Source organism: Giraffa tippelskirchi, chromosome 6 (assembly GCF_054371585.1).
Source record: "Giraffa tippelskirchi isolate mGirTip1 chromosome 6, T2T-mGirTip1v1.2.pri, whole genome shotgun sequence".
NCBI classification, from domain to species: Eukaryota; Metazoa; Chordata; class Mammalia; order Artiodactyla; family Giraffidae; genus Giraffa; species Giraffa tippelskirchi.
In genome coordinates this window covers 159,971,846-159,997,501 of record NC_137280.1, presented here as the reverse complement: position 1 = coordinate 159,997,501, position 25,656 = coordinate 159,971,846, and the positions used below count along the sequence as shown (strand labels likewise).

The 25,656-nt window shown below is 39.0% G+C and overlaps 1 long non-coding RNA gene across 2 annotated transcripts in view; it reads left to right on the top strand.

Moving 5' to 3' along the window:
- Positions 1–25,656, top strand: part of LOC145511511 (uncharacterized) — a 533,216-nt gene that overhangs the window by 201,634 nt on the left and 305,926 nt on the right. The window contains exon 1 of one of the 2 annotated variants that reach the window (XR_014057911.1): positions 9,075–9,260. The exons of the other annotated variant lie outside the window; for it this stretch is intronic. This is a non-coding gene — a long non-coding RNA (uncharacterized LOC145511511). Of the gene's footprint in view, positions 1–9,074; positions 9,261–25,656 lie in introns of those variants that run through there. 2 annotated transcript variants of the gene reach the window in all.

The following is a 25,656-nucleotide window of genomic DNA, read 5'->3' as shown; positions in this document are numbered from 1 at the left end:
TAAGTCTGTTTGCAAAGTGACACTTAAAATGAGTAACTGCTAACACCCTCTCATGGTACCAGGCAGAGTTGATTATTTTTTTCCTCGCTTCTGGCTCATAACTTTGTTTGAGTCATAAGAGACACTTCTGCTTCGTGTTCCCAGCTTTTGAGGTCTATATCCCAACTGCTTTGGGGATTTGTTCTGTTGGTGGACTGCTTCAAGCTAAACATATTAAAATTGGAGATCATTTTCTTTCCAATAAGCTGTGCCTTTCTCCTTTAAAAAAAATATGTACCATTGATGTCATTGGAATTCAGAGTCTCTGAAATGTCTATAAGAGATGAAGTGAAAGTCGCTCAGTCATGGCCGACTCTTTGTGACCCCATGGACTACACAGTCCATGGAATTCTGCAGTCCAGAATACTGGAGTGGGTAGCCATTCCCTTCTCCAGGGGATCTTTCCAACCCAGGGATTGAACCCAGGTCTCCTGAATTGCAGGCAGATTCATTACCGCTGAGCCACCAGAAAAGCCCAAGAATACTGGAGTGGGTAGCCTATCCCTTCTCCAGCAGATCTTCCCAACCCAGGAATCAAACTGGGGTCTCCTGCATTGAAGGTGGATTCTTTACCAGCTGAGCTACCAGGGAAGCCCAAATGTGTATACCCTCCTATTAATTTTGCTTATACACACATTTATTTTAACCAAATCCTATTGATTCTCCCTCTAAACTTTCTTTGGGGTCTGTTCATTCCTTGTCATAACCACTATGAATAAAGTCTTTTCATAGCTAATCATCACGCTTTATGGCAGAGTGCTCCCTGCATTCAGTATTCCAGAGCTCCTGTCTCATATACATACTGGTTCCCCCAGCCCCCTGGATTCTTCTTCCTGCAGTGCTGTTTTGCACACCAGTCCTTGGTTTGATAGCCATATTGATCCAAAATTTATTACTAGGTAGCTTTCATGCTTCTCAAGATGGCACTAAATTGCATAATTGGTTTCATACCAAAGGTTAAAATGCATTTTTATCTTTCCAAAGGGTATCCTGTAGTCCATCAAATTAAGGCATTTCTGAATAGAAGCAGCCTGCACATTCTCTACTCAAGTTTTTACTTCTGGTGCTGGTCCTTTTCTAGTACTGGTACTGGATTGCCTTTTCCTCTCTCATATAAATCTTGTTGATACTTCCAGATCCAAGTGAAGTTTCTCTATCTGGCTAAATCCTCTTCAATGTCTTCAGTTTTCAGTCATTCCCCATTAAAAATACTTTTATTACAGGCAGAATTTACACTTAAAAGATTTCAAGAGTCCAGCAAAGCTTCAAAAAGTTTATTCTCATCTCATGCTGTCTGGTTTACTTTGACCTTCACTATTTGCTTGATGATTCTTCATTGGAGCTTCAGATATGTCTTATCACCAAGTCTCATACCTTCAGTTGCATGTAAAACTTTCCACCTGGTGACCATAATCTCAAACAACTGTTACAATTTGGCATATTTCCTGCAGTCTTTTTTTTAAGTGCATTTTCGTGTGTTTAGTATTTGTATCAGAGAAGGCAATGGCACCCCACTCCAGTACTCTTGCCTGGAAAATCCCATGGATGGAGGAGCCTAGTAGGCTGTAGTCCACGGGGTCGCTAAGAGTCAGACACGACTAAGCAACTTCACTTTCTCACTTTTCCCTTTCATGCACTGGAGAAGGAAATGGCAGTCCACTCCAGTATTCTTGCCTGGAGAATCCTAGGGACGGCAGAGCCAGGTGAGCTGCCGTCCATGGGGTCGCAGAGAGTCGGACACGACTGAAGCAACTTAGCAGCAGCAGCAGCAGTATTTGTATATCCATAATGATAGGTAAAATTTTAAACAAAACTTTTAATGACTTTACATCATTTTAACATAAAATTTTCCCTACATTCACCTATAAATATATGCCTTTAATTTTAAATAATTGTAATTTTATATTATAAATGATACTGAAACATTTTTGAATATAACTATTTCCCTAATTTCAATGATTTCTTTAGAAATAAAACTATTGGTTTTAAAGGAATGAAAATATTATAGGTAAAAAATTCATTTTGTCAAATTGCTTCAGTTCAGTTCAGTTCAGTCGCTCAGTCGTGTCCGACTCTTTGCGACTCCATGAATTGCAGCGCGCCAGGCCTCTCTGTCCATGACCAACTCCCGGAGTCTACCCAAACCGATGTCCATTGAGTCGGTGATGCTATCCAACCATCTCATCCTCTGTCGTCCCCTTCTCCTCCCGCCCCCAATCCTACCCAGCATTAGGGTCTTTTCCAATGAGTCAACCCTTCGCATGAGGTGCCCAAAGTATTGGAGCTTCAGCTTCAACATCAGACCTTCCAATGGACACCCAGGATTGATCTCTTATAGGATGGATTGATTGGATCTCCTTGCAGTCCAAGGGACTCTCAAGAGTCTTCTCCAACACCACAGTTCAAAAGCATCAATTCCTCGGCGCTCAGCTTTCTTCACCGTCCAAATCTCACATCCATACATGACCACTGGAAAAACCATAGCCTTGACTAGATGGACGTTTGTTGGCAAAGTAATGTCTCTGCTTTTAAATATGCTATCTAGGTTGGCCATAACCTTTCTTCCAAGGAGTAAGCGTCTTTTAATTTCATGGCTGCAGTCACCATCAACAGTGATTCTGGAGCCCAAAAAAATAAAGTCTGACACTGTTTCCCCATCTATTTCCCATGAAGTGATGGGACCAGATGCCATGATCTTAGTTTTCTGAACGTTGAGCTTTAAGCCAATTTTTTCACTCTCCTCCTTCACCTTCATCAAGAGGCTCTTTAGTTCTTCTTCACTTTCTACCATAAGGGTGGTGTCATCCGCATATCTGAGGTTATTGATATTTCTCCTGGAAATCTTGATTCCAGTTTGTGTTTCTTCCAGCCCAGAGTTTCTCATGATGTACTCTGCATATAAGTTAAATAAGCGGGGAGACAATATACAGCCTTGACGTACTCCTTTTCCTATTTGGAACCAGTCTGTTGTTCCATGTCCAGTTCTAACTGTTGCTTCCTGACCTGCATACAGGTTTCTCAAGAGACAGGTCAGATGGTCCAGTATTCCCATCTCTTTCAGCATTTTCCACAGTTTGTTATGATCCACACAGTCAAAGGCTTTGGCATAGTCAATAAAACAGAAATAGATGTTTTTCTGGAACTCTCTTGCTTTTTTGGTGATCCAGCGGATATTGGCAATTTGTTCATAGCTGGTAAGGGAAGAGAAGCAAAAAGAAAAGGAGAAAAGGAAAGATATTCCCATCTGAATACAGAGTTCCAAAGAATAGCAAGGAGAGATAAGAAAGCCTTCCTCAGCAATCAGTGCAAAGAAATAGAGGAAAACAACTGATTGGGAAAGACTAGAGATCTCTTCAAGAAAATTAGAGATACCAAAGGAACATTTCATGCAAAGATAGGCTCGATAAAGGACAGAAATGGTATGCATCTAACAGAAGCAGAAGATATTAAGAAGAGGTGGCAAGAATACACAGAAGAACTGTACAAAAAAGATCTTCACGACCCAGATAATCACGATGGTGTGATCACTCACCTAGAGCCAGACATCCTGGAATGTGAAGTCAAGTGGGCCTTAGAAAGCATCACTACGAACAAAGCTAGTGGAGGTGATGGAATTCCAGTTGAGCTATTTCAAATCCTCAAAGGTGATGCTGTGAAAGTGCTGCACTCGATATGCCAGCAAATTTGGAAAACTCAGCAGTGGCCACAGGACTGGATAAGGTCAGTTTTCATTCCAATCCCAAAGAAAGGTAATGCCAAAGAATGCTCAAACTACCGCACAGTTGCACTCATCTCACATGCTAGTAAAGTAATGCTCAAAATTCTCCAAGCCAGGCTTCAGCAATACGTGAACCGTGAACTTCCAGATGTTCAAATTGCTTCAAGGGAGGTTTTATTAATTATCATTTCAAATCAAGATTTTGTAAGAATGACTATATTTATTGTTATAAAGTAGTGAGTTAATTGGAGAAGGCAATGGCAACCCACTCCAGTACTCTTGCCTGGAGAATCCCAGGGATGGGGGAGCTTGGTGGGCTGCCATCTGTGGGGTCGCACAGAGTCGGACATGACTGAAGCGACTTAGCAGCAGCAGCAGCAGTGAGTTAATAGTTTTTTCTAATAAGATTGTCAGTACATTTCAGTCTCTCAATCGTGTCCAACTCTTTGCAACCCCATGGACTGCAGCATGCCAGGCCTCCCTGTCCATCACCATCTTCTGGAGCTTACTCAAATTCATGTCCATTGAGTCAGTGATGCCATCCAACTATCTCATCCTCTGTCATCCCCTTCTCCTCTCACCTTCAATCTTTCCCAGCATCAGGGTCTTTTCTAATGAGTCAGTTCTTCGTATCAGGTGGCCAAAGTATTGGAATTTCAGTTTCAGCATCAGTCCTTCCAATGAATATTCAGGACTGATTTTTTTTAGGATGGACTGGTTGGATCTCCTTGCAGTCCAAGGGACTCTCAAGAGTCTTCTCCAACACCACTGTTCAAAAGCATCATTATTTGGTGCTCAGATTTCTTTATAGTCCAACTCTCACATCCACACATGACTACTGGAAAAACCATAGCTTTGACTAGATGGGCCTTTGTTGGCAAAGTAATGTCTCTGATTTTTAATATGATGTTTAGGTTGGTCATAACTTTTCTTCCAAGGAGCAAGCATCTTTTAATTTCATGGCTGTAGTCACCATCTGTAGTGATTTTGGAGCCCCCCAAAATAAAGTCTGTCACAGTTTCGACTGTTTCCCCATCTATTTGCAATGAAGTGATGGAACCAGATGCCATGGTCTTAGTTTTCTGAATGTTGACTTTTAAGCCAACTTTTTCAATCTCCTCTTTCACTTTCATCAAGAGGCTCTTTAGTTCCTCTTCGCTTTCAGAGTCCTCTATAAAATGGAGGTAAAAATAGTATCTACCTCACAGGTTTGTTATGAGGATTTAACGTGCTGTTGAAGGGGGTTCTGCTGCTCACAGCTTATAAAATCAGAACTCACAATGGTAGCGAGGAAAGGTGTCTTTAATCAAAATGCTGGCAAGAAGGTGGACTCAGCCATATGGTGGATTTGAAGAGATGGTGGACTCAGTGTTCCTCAGAAACCACCTCTGAAGATTCTGCTCAGCCATGAAACTTTAAAGGGAAACAAGGAGGGAATCTTAGTTATTCACTGAGATAGGGGATCACATTGTCACCATCTTCCACTGTATGCAGACTCCTGTGTAGGTTTGTTGACTCCTTGTGATCTTCCTCTGGCTGTTATCTTGTTCACAAGGTTTGGCCACACAGCTTTTTTGGGAGATTAGTGAAGGGAACACTATGGAAGAGATCTGGTCATCTGTTAATCACTTATTCTTCATGTCTATTTCGTTGATTGATGGAAATAATGGTCCAATTAGGCAAGGTATCATGTGATTAAAAGGTTTGAAAGGCGATCTTGGGCTTGAGATGAATCGAGCATGGAAATTCCTGGCTTAAGGTAGACAGAAGGGTCAGCCTCTTGCAGAGAGCTCTTTCCGACTAAAAGCTGCTTACAAATCCCTGCTTGAGAGAACATCATTCCATTTCTATGGGATTAGGGGTGAAAGTCTATCTTTTGTAACTTCATGCTGACAAAGGCTGCTGTATTCTCAGAGTGGAAGATGTCAACATGGGGCTAGGCTGACAGTTTTAGTTGTTTGTTTACATTTGGGAAGAGAGCAAGCTACAGTTATTTTCATGCCCACGAAGACAGAGGTTATTATGAGTAATAGTGTCAATCTCATTCTGTTGAGAACAGTTCTTAGAATTGTATGAGCTATAGACTCAGTACTGCTCAAGGTGAAGCAGTTTATATCATGACTGTAGTCCGGTAATCATGCAGTTAGTGTCTCCTGCCTTTGGTGGCAGTTTTAGTATCTGTAGAGCAGCTAAGAAATGTGCACCAGACACTGAGTCTGTGACTCTATTGTCCTGATCATTAACTGCTTAGGTTTTTACTTGGAGATGAGGGGCTCCACAGGGTTCTACTTCATTCCAGTGTCTGTAACTTTTTTTTTTGCATACTGCTCAACACAAAATATGTAGTCAATATGTGATAGTTATTAGGATTGTAATTGGCTATGTATTACACAAATAATATATGTATGTATATATATATATTCCTTTTATGTACTTTCATAGACTTCATACCTTTACTGGCAAAAGAGAATTTCTCAAATGGTTTCTTTAACTTAATGCCAGAAACTTTCCACATATTAAAAATGGCTTTAAATAAGGATACCCCAAACAGTAAAATAGAGACCACTTTAATTTATTATAGTTTTCATCATTCTGTCACCTGGGTCACATTTCTTCTTTTCCTTGAAAAATCTTTAAACCTATAGCAACACTGTTAGTCAGTTTCCTAGTCTCTTCTTGCAGTCATTCCTCACAGAAAAACATACACATCTTAAGGGGCTTCCATTAAATTCAGTGAAAACTGATTGGGAGCCATCTAGATTTTGCAGAGCCTAAACTCATACAATTTTAGAATTTTAAAAGAAAAATAATAAAAATCTTAAATTAAAAAAATTTCCAACATCCCTGCCAGATCCTTGGTAGGGGTAGGAGCCTTAGCTTCATAGAAAATTGACTGTTGCTTCTTTCCATGCCCCACTGCATTTAGGAAACCCTTCACACACTAAATGCTCAGTACACTGTGGTGTTGGAGAAGACTCTTGAGAGTCCTTTGGAGTGCAAGGAGATCTAACCAGTCCATCCTAAAGGAGATCAGTCCTGAATATTCATTGGAAGGACTGATGCTGAAGTTGAAGCTCCAGTACTTTGGCCACCTGATGCGAAGACCCAGCTCATTAGAGAAGACCGTGACACTGGGCAAGATTGAGGGCAGGAGAAGAAAGGGATGACAGAGGACTAGATGGCTGGATGGCATCACTGACTCAATGGGCACGAGTTTGAGCAAGCTCTGAGAGATGGTGAAGGACAGGGAAGTCTGGCGTGCTGCTGTCCATGGGGTTGCAAAAAGTCGGACACGACTGAGTGACAGAACAACAACAACAACACATTTATCGGGGCTTCCTTGGTGGCTCAGTAGTAAACAATCTGCCTGCCAATGCAGGGGATGCAGGCTTGATCCCTGGGTCGGGAAGATCCCCTGGAGAAGGAAATGGCAACCCACTCCAGTATTCTTGCCTGGGAAATCCCATGGACAGAGCAGCTGGCGGGCTGCAGAACATGGGATCACAAAAGAGTCAGATGTGACTGAATGACTAAACAACAAGTACAACAACAACACATTTGTTGACTAGGAATTGAGACTTGAATAGGAACTGGAGAATTATCTCAGGTAACTTTGATATTGTATATAGAAAAAAGTGTTAACTGCATTCACAGTGATCCCCATACACCAGTGAGGTAGAAATATAAATCTGCTGTCAGCATGCTCAATGGAGAGGGCAAAATCCACCCTTGATTTTTCTTCTGACACCCATTAGACCCCCGTGATGTTAAGACTGCAAAGCGAGTATACGCAGCTCTAACAAAACTTGCGTCGTCTCTATTAGCCTCACAACTTGAAATATTTGCTTACCAGTTTCTCTTTTTCCCTGCGGAAGGGAATGGCAATCCACCCCAGTATTCTTGCCTGGAGAATTCCATGGACAGAGGAGCCTGATGGGCTACAGTCCATGGGGTCACAAAGAGTTGGATACGACTGAGCAACTAACACACACAGTTTCTCTTTTTATGTTCTTACTCTCTAAAATTATTCTAGTGGGATTGTAGAAGTTGACTGCCAGTTTCATTGATAGAATGGAAGCTGATCATAGATTTTAGTCATGACTAAGACTACTTTAATGGTTAAAAAAAAATTCTTGATCTACTTATTGAGGAAGCACTTTTAAAGCTTCTTTTCCAGTTTGGGGCAACTGATGATTCAGAGTCCATGAGATTATTCCTGGCAAGGTTAAGCTCTCTCACCAGAAGTAAAAAACGGTTGTTTCCATGTATTATGAAATCCAGATAGCTGAAGTTCTGTTTTAAGGTTTGATTGCCAAAGAAAAGCAACAACAAAAGAGGTGAATAGTACTTAACTATGCTATGCTATGCTATGCTAAGTCGCTTCAGTCGTGTCCAACTCTGTGCGACCCCATAGATGGCAGCTCACCAGGCTCCGCCGTCCCTAGGATTCTCCAGGCAAGAATACTGGAGTGGGTTGCCATTTCTTTCTCCAGTGCATGAAAGGGAAAAGTGAAAGTGAAGTCGCTCAGTCGTGTCCGACTCTTAGCGACCCCATGGACTGTAGCCTACCAGGCTCCTCCGTCCATGGGATTTTCCAGGCAAGAGTACTGGAGTGGGGTGCCATTGCCTTCTCCGAGTACTTAACTGATACATGCTAAATGTGACTATTGTAAAGATCACATTCTTTTATTAATAATCGCTCAGTCATGTCCAACTCTTTGTGACCCCATGGAGCCCACCAGGCTCCTCTGTCCATGGAATTCTCCAGGCAAGAATACTGGAGTGGATTGCCATTTCCTTCTCCAGGAGATCACCCCAACACAGAGATTGAACCCAGGTCTCCTGCATTGCAGGCAGATTTTTTACCTTCTGAGCCACCAGGGAAGCCCAAATGTGACTATAATAAGCATCAAAAGCCTTTATAAATTCTAGAGGGTCTGTTTCTGCAATCTGCTACTTTCTAACCATAAAGATTCTTATTTTGGAAACTTAAGATTTTAGCAAGCTACACTTCTACAGTCATTGTGGCTTTAATTATTGCCCTTTCATAAAGTCTACTTCTTATTTCTTACAAGAAAGAACTTCAGATTAGAGTATGTATCTGTATCTTTCACAGCCACTGAACCTCTATTTTACCTGAACACTTTGTTGAGAACTATTTAGGATCCTGGCTTCTTTCTTCCTTTACAATAAAGAACAAAATGTTCCCGGCATGATGATTCCACTCAGGAATGGATAGATTCTCACATACTTATATCCTGAAAGGTACAGGAGATGGTCTGCTCTAAAGGACAGGTTGTCATGGTTACACTCTTCTGTGGTTCAGATGGGGAGAGGGGCCAATTATCAAGTTTTGTTTGGTTGATTTTAAGTAGTTTGTTACCTGGATACTCAACAAATAAGAAAATTGGGGGGGGGAGACTTATTTTCTTCTTCCCTAGAAAGGAAACAGTCATAGTGGAAAAGGAAAGGTAACAACAAACCTCAAATTCCAAACAACATGGTAAATTATTTCGTTCTGATAAAGAGTTTCTAAACTGTTGACTTTGCTTGGAGACTAGCACAAGGCCTGTGAAGCGAGATAGCTTTCAGGCTACGAATTGGATTTTTTGTTAACTCGGCTGATCCTATAATACCAGCTTTAAATAATTCTCCTCCTCCTTTCCAAATTTGTCGGGTGCTTTGCAAATTTGTATGTGTGTGTATTTTAATAGTTACTCTTTTTGTCAGTTTTCCTGCTTGGCCTTCCCCCTCCCTCCCGTGGTGGAAGTGGGATAGTTAATTAATGATATTCCAGAGGCAATTTCTGGAGTGACTATTGGAAAACCCTTCTTAATTAACAAAATGATAAATTCCCCACTGCAGCAGTGCTGCAGTGAAGTTCATCTCTGTCATTCAAAATCCATGATTCTAAAACATCCTCTGACATTTTTGTGAGGATGTTGGGCACTTAAAGTCTAGATTTTTTATCAAAGCTTCCACAGCAAGATGGAGAAGGAGAAATGAAGAGTGAAAGAAGAACTGGACAAAATTAAAATGCTATTCTGTCATTGTAATAGTTCATATGGGCACTGACAGGAGAGCATTTTAATTTTGTCAAGTGTGTCTGCTACTCATTTATTCCATCTCCTGCTTGTTATCGAAGTTTCAGATTAAATGTAAAGATATGAATGTATTGCCATAATAAATTTATAAGTGGATATTTAAAGAGCAAAGATTTGAATGACACAAATGAACCTCAGTGTAGCAGTAAAGTAGATAGGATTTGCAGAAAGATGCCACAAAAGTCAGAAATGATTGCTAGAATCGCCTTAATTAAAAAAAAAAAAACTTGAGCTGCGTGAGCCACCACAGAAGGTATCTAATATGAAAGTAGGCTTATGTTACATTATTTATGCCACTTTAAAATAATCTAATAAAAGCTTTAGAAAATCTGATTAAACTGTATTATTCACATGTAAGGCAAATACTTAGACAGTGGAAAACTAAGCTGTTTAATTTGGGGGCAGAAGGTAAGATTCCAGACAAAGTTAAAAAGGATGCTTTTAAAAAAGTATGGATTTATTTGTAAGATACCTATAAAATACAATTCTCTTTTTGAAATTTTATTTTGTTAAGTGAATAGTAATCCCAGTGTAATAAACTGTAGAGGTAACACTTTCTGAGGATGCTTTATTTTCCTCCCATGAGGGACTCAGTATCTGTTTAGATTTCACAGCAAAACCATATAATCTGAGACACTTTTGTGGCATTTGCATAACATTGGTAGTCACATTAAGAGAGAAAGTGATACTATGAGGCACCCAGCTACTATTACACCAAGTATGGTTAAGATCCAGAGTGCAGTGCTGGGAAGAAGCAATGGGGAGTTAAAATAAGGACACAGGGATAAATTATTTGACATGATCCTGAGCAGACCTGACTTTTGTAATGACACTCAAACAGCAGATAACCCTGAAGGCAATCTGACAAAGAAGAATAAGGTGGTCATACCAGCAGATATGAAAGGAGATGAGTAAGCTTTCCTGAAATGTCTGAACCACTATTGAAAACATGCCCTTCGACTGTGACCACCACTTCTTTTTTCTTCTCATGCCTACTGCCTTCCGGCTAATGTAAGGATTCACTTTTGCTTATCTGCTTTAACGCAGAAGAAACCTAGTGAGGATAAAGTCATAAGGATTGGAAGGGAGAGGGTAAGAAAAATGTGTACAAAAATAGCAGTGGAAATTTCAGAAAAATAACATAAGCAGGTCCATGTTTAGGCTGGTTTTCTGACTTTATCCAAATAAATATTAATTTCAAAATAATATCTGACTTGAACTTAAATGGAGAGGAAGAAGATGAAAAAGTTCCTCACTTAGCCTCTGATCCAGTATGCTGTTTTTGGTTGAGTATAGACAGTAAAGCTTAGGGGCAGTTCAGTTAAGACATTTAAAGGTGTCTTAAAACACTAATGAAGCTCATGCTTTTGGGACCTACTCAGTAAGTCAGGGTGAGGGGAGAATGTTGGGCACTTTAGCAAATGACCACCACCAACAAATTTTGCCTAATAAGTAGATGTTATGTGGTAGATGCCCCACCAAGCTTTCAAACAGTTAAGTGAAAGTGAAATTGCTCCGTTGTGTCCGACTCTTTGTGACCCCATGGACTCTAGCCTATCAGGCTCCTCCGTCCATGGGATTTTCCAGGCAAGACTACTGGAGTCGGTTGCCATTTCCTTTTCCAGGGGTTCTTCCTGACTTGGGAATTGAATCTGCATCTCCTGCAATGCAGGCGGATTCTTTACTGCTGAGCCACCGGGGAAACCCCACCTTGCTGTTTTACTCTCTCACTTCCAAAACTAGTCCTAGGATCTTGCAACCTCTATCAGGCTTTGGAGAAATAAGCTTCTTGCTATAATGTTCCTGAATTTCCTTATAGATATTTAGAGTTTCTATATCTCCTCAAATTTAGCCCCTTTCTGCTCTATTTGTGGACCTCACATTAATCCTCACTCCACTAAGGCTAGGAGAGAAGGGCTTTCTACTTTCTCTTCATATATGGGAAAGATCTGCTCTTAAGTCATTGTATTTGTCTGTTTCCAGAGAAACAGAACCAATAGTATCTTTCTCTCTCTCTTTTGCTTCATCTCTACCCTCCGTCTCTCTCTCTCTGTCTAGCTAGCCATCTATCTTTTTATACTTAGAGATTTACTATAAGCCATTGAAAAATGTGAGTATGGAGACTAAGAAGTCCCATCATCTTCCATCTGCAAGGTGGAGACCCATGAAGCTGGTGACATAGTTCCAGTCCTCCTCCAAAGGCCTGAAACCAGGAGAGCTGATGGTACACCTTCTAGTGCAGTTGCAGAGACTTGTGAGCTGCCGAGCTGATAGCGGAAGTCCTAGTCCAAGGGCGGGAGAAGACCAGTGTCCCATCTCAGTAGGCAGGCTGAAAGAAAGAGTTCTCCCTTTCTCCACCTTTTTTTCTTTTTTTTAATTCAGGCCCTGAATGGATTGGATGATGCCCACCCATATGGGGGGCGGTGATCTCTTCTACTAAGTCTAGTAGATTCAAATGTTAATCTCATCCAGAAATACCCTCACAGACATATCCAGAAATAATGTTTAACCAAATATCTGGGCTCCCCAAGATCAAGTCAAGTTGACACATAAAATTAATAATATGGTCATGTTGAAATCACACACTATGCATCATTCTGTAAATTCTTTATTTTAATTCAACAGTTTTCAAAGTCAACTTTAATAAATGTAGATCTATTTCATAAACCTTAATCCTTTAGAGCATGTAGCATGCATGTGTGCGCAGTCATGTCTGACTCCTTTGTGATCCCTTGGCCGTAGCCTGGCAGGCTCCTTTGTCCACGGGGATTCTCCAGGCAAGAATACTGTAGTGGGTAGCCTATCCCTTCTCCAGGGGATCTTTCCAACTCAGAAATTGAACGTGGGTCTCCTGCCTTGCAGGCAGATTCTTTACCATCTGAGCCAACAGGGAAACCCTCACATTTGCCACTTATTGTAGGTACATTTCTGGACTCTATTACCTTCTGTTATTCAGTAAGGTCCTCCTCCTGTTTCTTCTCTTTCTTCTTAAAGAGTGTCATGGTTATTTTAGTCCTTTAATCTTTAATACAAATTTTAGAATCCATTTTTTTCAAGTTTCGTGAGTAGTCTTGTCTGGTTTGGAAATCATACTTACGCTTTTATTCTTTTCAAGTCTCTTGAGCAGATTTCAAAGATAGGAATTATCTGTTTATTGAAGGTTTTTCTCTCATTTCTAGAATCACTTCTAAAATTGTCTGTAGCTCATCTCTTTTTCATGAGAACTGATTCTGGATTAAAAATTTATGTTTTTGAATATTCATAACCCCTTTAATTTTTCACTTATTCTTTAGTTAACTTTGATAATGTATGTTTTTCTAGAAAAGTAAATGTTTCTTTGAAATTTTTAAAATGTCATTTATTTACAGCATTACGATTTTTAAAAAATCTCTACTCTTTTAGGGATTATATTCATTTTTCCAAAATTTCTTAACTTTTAATTTGTTTTCTTTTTCTCTCTCTATCAGTCTTATAGGTGTTTACCCACTAGTTTTTTTTTTAACATACCAACTTTCTATATTTTCACACTTACTATAGAAATTGCTAATTTCTCTTTGATTAGCTTTTACTATGTTAATTGTCCTTTGTCTATATCTTTCTTTGATTTTATTCTGCTCCTTTGCTGGTTTTCTAGGTTATGTGCTGATTCTTTTGAATCATTTTTATTTTTTAACAAATTTATTTCTGGTTATGAACTTATCTCTTAATTTTGCATTAGATGCATTCCACAGGTTTTTAAAATGTAATTGTTTCAATTTTTTCATTGGTATTCAATTATCGATTTTATATTTTCCCTTTTACTTTTTCATCAAAGCATTATTTTACAATTTGCTCTTTTTCCCAAACATACACTGTATGGTATTTTTATTATTCATTGCTTTTTGATTTTTAACTTTTTATTTTATTTTTATTTTATTTTGGAGTATAGCTGATTTAGAATGTTGTGATGGTTTCAGGTGCATAGCAGAGCAACTCAGCCTTAATATGCATTTATCCATTCTCCCTCAAATGCCCCTTCCATCCAGGTTGCCACACACCATTAAGCAGAGTTCCCTGTGCTATACGGTAGGTCCTTGTTAGTTTCCATTTAAAATACAGCAGTGTGTACACGTCGATCTCCAACTCCCAAACTATCAGTTCCCCCAACCCTTTCCCTCTGGTAGCCATAAGTTCGTTCTCTATGTCTGTGAGTTTGTTTCTGTTTTGTTAATAAATCCCTTTGTATGATTTCTATTTAGATTCTGCATTTAAGGGATATCACAATGATTCATCTCTTTCTCTAACTTCATTCAGGTCAGATAACGTGGTATGGGTGGTCGTGATCTTTTTATGTTTGCTGAGATTTCTATGTGTCCTAACAGTAGAACAATGTATAAAGGTTTCTATCTGTGTTTAAAAAGAATTTATGTTTTATATATGGGGGAATACAGTGTTCTAAATATATCTAATAAAGAGAGACATTTAAATGTGTTGTCCAAATTTTATGTATCTTTTACTTTTTTTGTTGGTTTGTTTTGTCAGTTTCAGAAAGAGAAATGCTAAAATATTCTATTTTGATTGAGGTTTTGTCAGTATTTTTCTCATGATTCTGTAAGGTTTTTCTCTTATCTATTTAGGTATATGCAAAGTCAGTTATAGTATCCTATTTTTTTAGGTATATGTAAGTCAATTAAAACATCTGATTGGTGGATTGTTTAAATATTAGGTAGCTTCCCTTTTTATCTCCATTAATGCTATTTGCCCTTAATTTTATTTTGTCTGCTATTGATCTTGCTGCATCAGCTTTGTTTGATTTAATATTTGTTATGAATTAACAGTGTTCCTTCTGTCTGAGAAATAGGAATATTCTCACATTTACCTTGCTACTGACTGGAATTGTAATCACAACTAAGATACCACTGAACATCACGATATTAACCAACTATAGATTTCAAATATTGCCTCTTTCTAATGTCATGGACTCACTGTGGATTTGAATTGTGGATTGTCTCTTTCAGGTCAAATTCTACATTTAGATTGGTTCCTAAGTCAGTCCTAGATTCTTCTTGTGACTCAGTGTGAAGGTTCCTGGCTAGCCTATGGTTGAGTCAGCTGGGGTAAGACAGAAGACCTTCAAACATCCTGTAACCGATATTCACTTTCTCTCATTTGGAGTAGATTCCTAGGAAACTGAAGAGTAACGAATAAGTGAACTTGTAGATTTGCAAATGGATTATGTAAGGAGTAGGATGAAGTGTCCTGAAGACTTTGGAAATGAGGAAAATGAGACTGTCCTAAAAAAGTTAAATTAAAAATTTAACATAACTGTGTCAAAGCCAGGAAATGTTAAGTTGCTTCAAAGATACACTGTGGTAAGCTCTATTCTGAATAAAGATATTAGAGAACTTGTCTAACAATAAGGGGAGTAGTTGACCATGAAGTCTAGAGAAAGAAAGGTCACAGAGATAAGCTTTGAGCGTGTCCTTGCTGCTTTCCCAAGGCATGGCGTCTTCCATAGCTAAATGGCTTTTGAGCTATGTGGTCTCATTTGCTAAACCATGATTTCTGAGGGAAAGACTACAGCAGGTTGTAGCCAACAATCTTTAAGTATTCCAAACCTAATAAAAAGATCGTTTTCAATATCTGAAATGGAGACATAAGACTTTCTTATCCTGATGCCACTAAACATTGATTTAGCTAACTAAATTATCTTGTTCTAATTCCATGCTCACTGAGCAAGCTCTTTATTTTTATTTAAAAGTCTGTTTTTACAAATAAAATTGACAGGTCATCTGGACAATTCTGATTGCTAAAATGTATTTCTCATTGTAAGTTAGCAATAATATTCTGTTTATGAACTTATTTCTCATATTTCCTTTTTTATTTTTTATTTATTTTTTTATTTTTTTAATATTTATTTTTATTGGTGGAATCGGATCTTAGTTGTGACATGCAAAGTCTTAGTTGCAGCATGTGGGATCTAGTTCCTTGACCAGAGATTGAACCTGGGACCCCTGCATTGGGAGTGCAGTGTCTTGGCCACTGGACCACCAGGAAAGTCCCTATTTCCTTTTTTTAAAAAAACAAGTCTGCATATAGTTAAAAAAGGATGGATCTTTTCATTTAGAAAATATAGAGTTTAAATGGTTATCTGGTTTCCCATTTTATTATACTTTAACAAATGTCATTAATTTAGGTAGTTTGCTATATTTTGCTATACAGACAACATGATAAGCATACTTTATGAACACATGCAGTGATGTCAGTAAGATAAGTTTAAGAAGTTACTTTCCATGTTTCTTTTTTTATTTAGTAAGTTTATTTACAATATTAAAATTGTTTCAGGGGTTAAAACATCTCCATTTAAAGTTCGTATAAAATAGTGGCTGTATTTCCCCGTGCTGTACAACATATCCTTGCTTATTTATTTATTTTATGCATAGTAATTATGTCTCTTAATCCCATTCCTCTATCTTGTCCCTCCCCCTATGTCTTCCCACTGGTAAGCAGTAGTTTGTTCTCTCTATCTGTGACTATGTTTCTGTTTTGTTATATACAGTTTTTCCTTTTCTTTTTTTTTTTAGATTAAGTGATAATGTAGCATATTTTTCTTTGTCTGACTTATTTCACTAAGCGTAATACTCTCTAGGTCCAACCATGTTGCGGCAAATGGAAGAATTTTGTTGTTTTTGTGCCTAATATTCGATTGCATATAATCCACATCTTTTAGTCAGTCACCTGTTGATGGACAGTTAGGTTGCTTCCATATCTTGACTATTGTAAATAATGCTGCTATGAATATTGGAATGCATGTATCTTTTCAAATTTATGTTTTAATTTTATTCAGCTGTATACCCAGAAGAGAAATTGCTGTGTGGCATGGTAGTTTTATTATTAGTTTTTTTGAGGAACTTCCTTACTGTTTTCCACTGTGGCCACACCAGTTTACAGTACCATCTCCCTTGTATTGGGGCTCCCTTTCCTCTACAAATGGCAACATTTGTTATTTCTAGACTTTTTGAGGATACCTTTTTTGACAAGTGTTAGGTGATATCTCCTAGTTTTAATTTGCATTTCTCTGATAATTAATGATGTTGAACAGTTTTTCATATGCCTGTTTACCGCCATGTGTAATTTCAAGGAGAATGCTCCTGTCATATTCACATGAATACTCTGGCACATGTGAAGCTGTGTTGTATTGGGGTTTATATCACACTGTGGATCTGTATATCTACAACTATACATTTGTGCACGCATGCATGTGTGTGTGTGTGTGTGAGAGAGAGAGAAATATTACACTGGAACTTGTGTAATAGTCTTATGACTGATTCAGTAGAGAAATTGTCTTAGATGGATTTGCTTTCCAACCCTAACAAAAATTAAGTATTAGAGACTCCAAGTCTAAGGAACAGGGCCTTCATTAAGGAAAATTCTCAAAGACTATACATAACTCTGAGGCTTTCTATGAGAACCTTCCCAGGTGACATTCTGAAATCATTATATACTTAAAATGGATACTATCCTTTCAATTATTTATTTAAATAGCTGAGAAAAAATTTGTAAAACTGCTTAATGCTCCTCACTGTAATTTATCTACCAATACTCTGGTTCCAACACAGCTTTCTGTCTAATCCAGAGCTTAAGAATTGGTCAAGTAACTCCCTCATCATTTATTGTGATTCCTGGCTATACTTCTCACGCACATAGTCTTTGAAATCTGCCTGGTGCACAAGGACTGTGGTTGAATTTACTGCCTGCCACTTTTCTGAAGACTACAATCCCCCTTCAATTCACCTAATAACAGCAAGGGCAACCATTTTCATATAATGTGCTTCTATTCACCTTGCCACAATTGATTAGTCCAAAGTTACATATTTTACCCGAGCTAGGCAATAGGAGTGTCTGGACTTATACCTAATAGACTATAGCATCACTCTAACTGTTCTTTTATAAACACCTGCAAAACTTTTTTTATTTCAAATGACTTAGGAAGCAGAGAGAGTAGGTCTATTCTAAATTCTTGAAAAAACACATGGGTGAAAAGAGATGTAGTTAAAGACAGATTAGGAGAGAAGCCTTTCCAAATTATATATGATGCTTTAGTCCTTGGTTTCAGCATATTTATTCTGGTAGCTCAGCTGCATGCCTTTTCTTGAGTTCCTTTACCTCTTTACTAAATCTTTGCCTTTTTTCCTTGAAGCTAGCTAAAAACATTTCCTTTAGGACTATGCAAGGACTCACATACTTCATTCTTTCGTCTTCCTATAAGTTTGTCTTCAATTCAAAACTGAGAGGCAAAATTTCCTTCTAACCCACAACCAAAGTGTCAAATTGAAGGCAGGCTATCAAATGTGAAATTTGTTGTGCTATTTGTGAAGTTATTTATTTTATAAAATGAAAGCTTGATCACTTTCATTGAGAATTAATTTCTATACAAAATATTTCAAAGTACTTTATATTCACGGATTTTATAAAGTAAAAACTTCACAATTGGTAAATAGCTTGGGACATTTCACATTTTTCTGTTTCTATAATGTGTGTGCACATTTACACACATACATGTGCATTTACACACACGCATTTTCTTCTCCTAAGCGAGACTTTCAACCAATTTTGTGTAAATTTTGATGCTCATGGCAAAAACTGAATTGATTTTCCACTTAAGAAGTTCCTCTTACCTTTTAGATTTTCCCCGTAGAGTTCCACAGAATAAAAATGATTCTTTTATAGAATAAAAAATTCTCTTTTCCTTTCATTCTTGTCTGTACTATAAATGTCTATTTAGTTCCCATGGAAATGCAAACTCAAGTTTAAAATATCTGTGTGCATGGGTTTGAATATGTGTATGAGGAAAAGCATGCTCTGAGTAAAACCCCCAGTCATGCAACCTAAATAGTCTGACAATGAGATCAAATGAGTTTGACAAGAAGACCCTTTCATCCCCTCTGGAGCAAGCTCTAGCGACTAGGGATGTTGAAGCAGAATAAGAGAAGGTTCTCCAGAGACAAGCTGATGCCTGGACAGACTCAAGCCAAGCTATTGACATTGCCGGGATACCAGACCTCTTACGTGAGGATGGTGTCATAGCCCTAGTAGGCTCACTGTGATTGTCTGCAATCTTTAAAAGCCCCAGCATTCCATGATGATAGAATCCCATTTTGAGTCCCTACCAGAACTCTAATAGCTGAAGAGTCTTCACAGATGCAGCTCCATCGGTGACTTCTTTGCCTTTTCTCAGGGATGGGTAGCACAGGTAATTTCAGACATTAAGCTCCAGCCAGGTTCAGAGAGCGATTCATGTCATCACATAAAAAACGCTCTATGTTTACGGGAGAGTCATCAATACAGATGAGGATGCAACATACTATCGTGCTTTTGGCCCTATGTTACTCATATTCATTAAAATTCATAGGCGTTAAGTTAGTAAAAAGTTACGAGCAAGGAAACATGCCAAGACTAATGCACTTGTTCTTGATACCTTCATTTTTTATGTAGGAGAACAAACAGATATTGCTGCCTTGAGACTTCTAAACTAGGTGATTGCTATAGGAATTATTTTTATTTAAACCATATTTTATGGAATGATAAAAATCTTTAAGATAGTAGGTCATATAATCCACATAACCTTTCTAAAATAAAGACATTTATTGACTTCCTTAGTTAATATCAGTGTGCTTTGGCTTTCCTACTTCCAGTGTCAGGGGTTTTAGCAGGTTCAAAGGCAATCTGTTCCATGAATGGCTATCTTTAACAGAGAGTTTCTTGCTTAGAGTGAGATATTCCTGTTTTCTGAATAATTGGGTATGCATTACTTTTACTTGACTATTATCACAAATTTTTACAACACCATTGATAAACCTATTCATCTTGAGTGTTTAAAATCATGTAGACACTATATTTTCAGAGAAATGAAGAAAAATCAGCTTTCTGCTTTTGGTTAAGATTTTTGTAAGTTTATACTTTGAGCACCATGCAATGTAACAGCAATAATAGGTAAAAATTGATTAGATAAATTTCAGAAGACGTTGCCTTTCTCAAAGGTAAGCATCCCACAGAGCAATGTGGCAAATGGTGCTGAAACCATGAATTTACTGGTTCCTGTATCTCTCTAGACAGATGGAAACAAGCAAGCAAGACAGATAAGATTGACTGTGTTCCTGTGCAAGGGAGTAACAGGAATCAATCTCACTGGATAAAATTTGAGACTAGTGCAGACTCTCCCTTCACCCATTGTGCCTTAACATATGTAAGGGCAACTAAGAAAATTTTCAATAACTTTATTTTTAAGACCAATCAACCTATAAGTCTCTTATCCCTTTTCATACGCCTTTACTAACTGTGGACTTCTCACTCCCTTTTCATGTTCTGGTGCATCTTGCCCAAATGTCTAGCACAGCACCTACAATAGGATTGCATTTCCTGGCCAACAAGTTTTGCAGCCTTGGCAAGGTTGTAAGAGCTCCTTAGTAGCTACCATGTCTTATTCAGCTTTAGATTAGTTGGTAGGCTAGTTTCTGATACAGAAGAGATGCTCAATTTATATTCTACATGAAGGAAAGAAAGAAGAGGGACCATTCTCTTGTGGCAAGATATTCATTCCTTTCTGTTGTTCAGTCATTCAATTGTGTCCAACTCTTTGTGACCCCATGGACTGTAGCACACCAGGCTTCCCTGTCCTTCACTGTCTCCCAGAGTTTGCTCAAACTCATGTCCATTGAGTTGGTGATGCCATCCAGCCATCTCATCCTCTGTCGTCCCCTTCTCCTCCCGCCCTCAATCTTTCCCAGCATCAGGGTCTTTTCCAGTGAGTCAGCTCCTCGAATCAGGTGGCCAAAGTATTGGAGCTTCAGCTTCAGCATCAGTCCTTCCAATGAATATTCAGGGTTGATTTCCTTTAGGATTGACGGAGCAGCAACTTTCTATGAGATAGTTAATTTACCTTGGTTGGCTTGAACTCCGCAATTCTTCCTGGCCCTCTGTTGTTGAAGTCATGTCTCTTAGAACCTAAAACATAAAAAGTATGAAATGTGAATCAAATTCAGTAAGTAGATCAATCCTAGAAGCAAGGAGATAGGCTTCGTTACAGCTTGTTTGGTGACTCTGCTTCATTGTTCACTGGGGCAAAAAGTGAAAGCGTGAGCCAACGCTTGGCATGTAACCATGACCACTGAAGCAATTTGAATTGCTTTCGGTGAGTACACTGATCTCATTTTCAGTAAATGTTAAGCAGGTTTCTGTGCTAAAAATACATTGAGCTGAAACAGTGGATTAAGAAAGATGCTGTTCTAAATCCCATCTTGTAATTTTCATTTAATGGGTCTAAATTCTTTGAAGTCTCAGACTTTAAAATTGACTTGCAAAGTTCTTAAGTTATGACTCTGAATCCCTTTGGAGGAGGTGCTTATGAATATTAACCGTACCTTAGGATGCACTGTGTTGGTACAGGATTCGTATGAGCGCAGAATTAGTGAGAGGTGAGTGATGAGTAATGGGCTCACTGTGTAGAGTTTAAATATTCGAAAGAACAGACTCTGTATGGTATTGTAAAATGGAGCTTCATTTCTGATTTCAAAATGTTACAGTGCTTGCTTATTGTCACAGCATGATCTTCGGCACAGTGCGTAGTGCTTTTTTAAAGTAATGCAAATCCATGAATGTCAGAAATACCTTCAGATATCGGGGACTGCATCTTTAAGGAGTGCATTTGGCATTAAACAGCCTTTTCCAGCTAATGAATTTCTCAAGTTACAAGAATAATGGCCTTTTTAATCTTAGCAAGAGTAATTAAACAGACATTTGTTATTAATGATGTTGTTAATGGCAGAAGATATTGAATTCTCACTTTAGATATTATACTGCTTGAGAGTGATTATTTTGAATTTCAGACATAGGCATGTATGATGGTTTTGAAAGTACAACATCACCTTAAGAGCATTGTAAAGCACAAGTTATTTAAAAGAGAAAAAATACTGGCTTTACTATTGTTAATACCAAGAAAACTAAGTATTTCCAAATTGAGGCAGAACACTTGGGGATAAAGAACATTTGATTGATCATTTCTGCATACCTGTTGAAACGGTGTTTTTCCTCTGATGAGACACATATGTGGCAGCCCACAGCTTGAAAAAGACTGACTTACTCAAAATCTCCTTCAGAATAGTAAGGCAGATTGTACTGGTTGGCAGCTCAACGTCCACTTCCCTTTTCTAGCAATTTCCTCCAAGTGTCCTCCAATCCTATCTTCTTCAGAAGGACATCCTAATAAATCATTTCATTCATTCATTTAGCAAATACTTACTGAGGGCCAATTATGGCCAGGCCCTGTTTTATGCACTGGAACTATATCTATGAAAACAGACTGGTCAAAACAAACAAAAAGTCACAAATAAACAAAAGCAGTATTTAAAAAGACAAATCCCTACCTGCTATGATTGGGGTTAATGAATTAGTCAATATAGTCAGGCCACAGCACTGCCTGTGGATTCTCATGGTCTAGTGCCAGTGGCCGGCACGTGAGCCAATGGCCCCAATCACACCAGAAATCAAGGCTTTTCTCTCCGCTTGAGGGAAAGAAAATTTTCTTTCTCTCTCCTACTAGACATAGACAGATCAGCAGCCAGGCCCAATTTCCTCTGGCAGTGATTTTGTGACTGTAAGGGAATCCAGTCTTAGGATGAATCAGAACCTAAGGACAACCATCAGTGTTTCCACTGCCTGCTTTAAAAGTATCTGCGGGCAGTTGCCTGCATGCTTATTCATTTCTGACTCTTGTGACCCCATAGACTGTAGCTCACCAGGTTCCTCTGTCCGCGGGATTTTCCAAGCAAGAATACTGAAGCGGGTTGCCATTTCCCATTCCAGGGGATCTTCCCAACCCAGGGATTGAACCCACGTCTCTTGGGTCTCCTGCATTGATAGATGGAGTCTTTACCACTAGTGCCACGTGGGTAGGAATGTAGCCCCTTCCCATTGGGAAATCAATCCCTGGTCTCCCACAGGACAGACTGCTTACAGCAGTTCCTCTACATTTTTGATACTATACGGCTGTCATTTATCCAAATTTCAAATGTAAAATTTAGAATCAAGGTACTCAGCAGTTGGAATAAGACCAGTTGAATCCTTGAACTGTGAGGTAAAAGCTGTTTGAGTGAAAGATACCAAGTTGAACCTTTGGAATTACCTCCTCTCGTTATCACAATAGTGAGTCAAAAACAGTATCAAATTTTGAGAGTGATGGCAGACATAGAGTCACTGTTAAGGATCTTAAGAATGCAAGGGTAGTGGTGTCTATCATACCTCTATTTAATCCGTAAGTCTCTTTGCTTACAGAAATCAAATAGACCTCTGAGAACCACTGTAACTGGGACTTGCTCAACCAAATTATAGCCCTGACTCAGCCGGTCTGTTAGCTGTGCTAGTATCTTTCTCTGAGTAATTAATTCACAGATGTATGACATGAGGCTTGAAGTAGCAAATTCATTCTTTTCTACTAGAATCAGACAAGAAAGGACACATCGGGTGATAATACACATTTATAATTTTCTTCCAGGTATGTTAACTGTCCCACTCTCTGTCATCAATCGGAAGATATCTGGATTATCTAGACATCTCATGCAGCATCAGATTAATTATTACACTGATGGTATCATGCTGATGAGGAACAATCAGAGAGGGGTGATTAGCATGCTGGAGGTTTTGGTAAGACACACGTGCCCCAGAGGGTGAGAGATAAACCCGCTGAAAATTCAGAGACCTCATACTTCTGCAGTTTTTAAGGACTCAGTGGTCCAGGACATGTTGGGATATTTTCTATAAAATTAAAGAAAGATTGCTAACTGTGTTCTCTATCACAAAGAAGGCATAATATTTGTTAAGCCTATTTGTGTTCTGAAGGTACTTAGAAGTAATGTCGTAGCTGATTTGCTAGATGATACAAAAGTCTGTTATTTTTGTATGAGGTCTAGAGCAGTAAAGGGTTTTGCAGCAATTTAGGCTATACTGTAAGTAAAAATCTGCTTCGGGTATGTTGTCTGGCAAACGTATGATGCTGGAGCTGTGTGGTAGGAAAAGATGCAGTGTGTGGCTTATGGCAAGAAGAGAATCATATCCAAGACACTGTAGTTCCAGAGCAAGGCCATGTCATTTGGGGTGAGGAAACAGCTGGATGCTGGTAGAGACCCATATGAGCTGGGTTCTATTTAATGTCCCAAACCATTATTTGGTAGAACCCAGCAGCATGGTTTGTGAAGACCCACCAGAAGACATCACTATGGAAGAATCATAGAGCTAGAAACTAGGCACAAGTGACTCAGTTTGTGGACATTAGTTTGCCTTTGTCAACCACCCCAAAACTGGTGTAATGAGCTCATGACTTGAGAGGACCCAGCTCCAGAGACGAAGGTTTCACATGCATCCAACAGAGTGACTGTCACTTTCCAGGGCTAGTCTAGCTATTGGCAAAGCTGAATCTCTGATGTGTCTCTATTCCATGAAGAGACTAATCAACTGCTGGTAGCAGGTTGACTGTATTCAGTCTCTTCTGTTCTGAAAGGTCTAGTAGTTTATTACAGAAATAGATGACTGTTTTGAATGTTGTTGTTGTTATTCAATCACTAAGTCATGTCTGACTTTTTGCGACCCCATGGACTATAGCACGCCAGGCTTCCTTGTCCTTCACTATCTCCTGGAGTTTGCTCAAACTCATGTCCATTGTCAGTGATGCCATCCAACCATCTCATCCTCTGTCACCCCCTTCTCCTCCTGCCCTCAATCTTTCCCAGCATCAGTCTTTTCCAGTGAGTCAGCTCTTTGCATCAGGTGGCCAAAGTTTTGGAGCTTCAGCATCAGTCCTTCCAATGAATATTCAGGGTTGATTTCCTTTAGGATGGATTCCTTGCTGTCCAAGGGACTCTCAAGAGTCTTCTACAGCATCACAATTCGAAAGCATATGAGTTCATCTTTATGGACCTCCAAGTCACTCCCATCCAGAGACTGTTAGGGTGCCTATCCACAGGCATGGAATCCTATATGCATCCCACCAATGAACCCGCTTCACAGTTAATGAGATACAGGAGCAAGAAGACCCTGACCATGGGATCTGTGGGTTGCATCAGACACTACGACATTCAAAAGCTACCAGATGGATATGGTGTGTGAATGGCTCGGGGATGTAGAGGTGACTCACTTGCTCAGAGGCAATACTCTGGAAGAAAGTGGTACCATGTATAGGTGGATCAGAAACTTGTATATGGCATTGTATTTGATACATTCATGCATCTGAAACTTCAGTCAGTATCAAGGTTGGAAGCAAGAATGCTACCGACATTGTTCACAGTGATTTACTGGGGCATATTGTTCTTCCTGTCCTTACAGCTCTGTGCTCGCTAAGCTAGAAATCTTGGCCCCTAATGAGAACCCTTTACCCAGGGACAGACTCAAGTATGGAGAGGAAAGCCACTCATACTGCCATTTATTTTCCAAATTTTTTTCTGTGTGATTAGACAGCATAACCAGAAACTGCCTGGCCAATCACGCTGTCTTAGCAGAAACTGTATCTTCTCTTGTGACACCTTGAGCATCTCTTCCATGAGTTAATTTTCTGCATTGGAAATAAAGGGGCCATAGTTAGCCATAAGGAATAATGGGGTGTGATATTGATTTCATCTTCCTTCTCTGCTTCATGTTACATCCCTGGATTATCTCTGTGGACCCAGAGAGGTACCAGTCGGGGAGCTATGGATCCTGTAGTTATGCCTGTGTGTAGAAGTGGCACAATTGTTGAGTAGAAAGCTTGTGACTTACTTTTTACAGCCAAAA